General features: G+C 47.8%; 1 pseudogene; it reads right to left on the bottom strand.

Moving 5' to 3' along the window:
• Nucleotides 1-253: 253 nt before the first annotated feature.
• Nucleotides 254-1,056, bottom strand: LOC148132368 (uncharacterized; annotated as a pseudogene).
• Nucleotides 1,057-1,264: the final 208 nt, after the last annotated feature.

The raw sequence follows: 1,264 nt of genomic DNA, 5'->3' as shown, positions 1-1,264 counted from the left end.
CTACTATAAATCATATGAGTTCACAATGCTTTCCATTTCTAATCTGATCAGTTCTATAATCTGGGTGGCTGGGGCTCCTCCAATTAGTGTTCCATCTACTTGTTCAAACTTGATTGGGCGTTTTAGGGCTGTAGTTTTTACCCTTATTGCTCAACGGTTGGGAGCCCAATTAGGCATCTGGAACATCCTATATGTATTACTGCTTTTAATTCCCCAAACTCCCCAGTCTCAGGCACCACCAACTTCACTTTAATTATAAAAGGGGGGATGGCTGCATTTGCCTTTCCGGGAAGGTTTTCTTTGGCCAGAGGTCCTTGCTCTCTTCTGTGGGGAGGGGAACAACCTCTACGGCTTGTCTGGCAAACTGACTGGTCTCTGGGAGCTTCCGTGGAGCTCTCCTACCTCTGACAGCTGTAGTGGGCCTTGGTTGCAGGACCGTTGCAGGAACCAAACACTCAGAAGCCTGATGACCCACTTGACCACAACGGTAGCATTTGATAATTTCTGTAGGTTGTAGGTAGGAGCGGCTTCAGCAGGTTTAGTCAGAGGACATCTGGCCAAAGTTCTCCTAGGGGGCCTCTCAGAGGGAGGTTTTCGGTATGGGTGAATTTCTCTATCCAGAACAATGGACATGGTATACCAATCTTGCAGTTGCTCTGGTACCTCTCAGATGCCACAACCTTTTCTGACTTCTGGATCAATGGCTTCTTTAAAATAGTGCAGAAGTATTCTGTCAGGCCAATGCATGAGATTTCCTGTGATCCATCTAAAGTCCCACACAAAGTATTTTATGGGTTGATTATCTTGCTTCATCACTTTTATTTTGTCTTCATTTTCACCTACTCTGTCAGGGTCTTCAAATCTAACCTGGAGCAGCTCTACAAATCCATCTGCATCATTTATCTCCACAGCTTCTTCATTGTGTAGCTGGACTATCCAGGTGGAAGCATCTCCTTCATTCATCCCATCTGTAATTGCAGAAACTAGGTCATGCTCTGTTTTCTATTGGCTTCCATATTGATCTATATGTGCCCAGATTTGGCTGAGGAAATAAGCAAGTTTTTCAGGTTTCCCATCAAATGTCTTTCAAACCTTGGTGGGGCTGGCCTCACTAGTGGAATCACCATGGCGACTGGCGGCAGGGCAGGGACCTGCTTGGGTGATGCTGCGGGAGGCAGGAGGGGGCCTGCAGGAGCACTGCAATGGGCGGCGGGGCAGCGGGGAGGCAGGGCAGCAGCTGAACTGGAATCTGCTGTGCCACTGC

The sequence above is a fragment of the Notechis scutatus genome, chromosome 2 (genome assembly GCF_049901735.1).
Source record: "Notechis scutatus isolate UNSWTSFEM ecotype Mainland chromosome 2, rNotScu1.2, whole genome shotgun sequence".
NCBI lineage: Eukaryota > Metazoa > Chordata > Lepidosauria > Squamata > Elapidae > Notechis > Notechis scutatus.
This window is presented reverse-complemented; position numbering and strand designations above follow the sequence as displayed.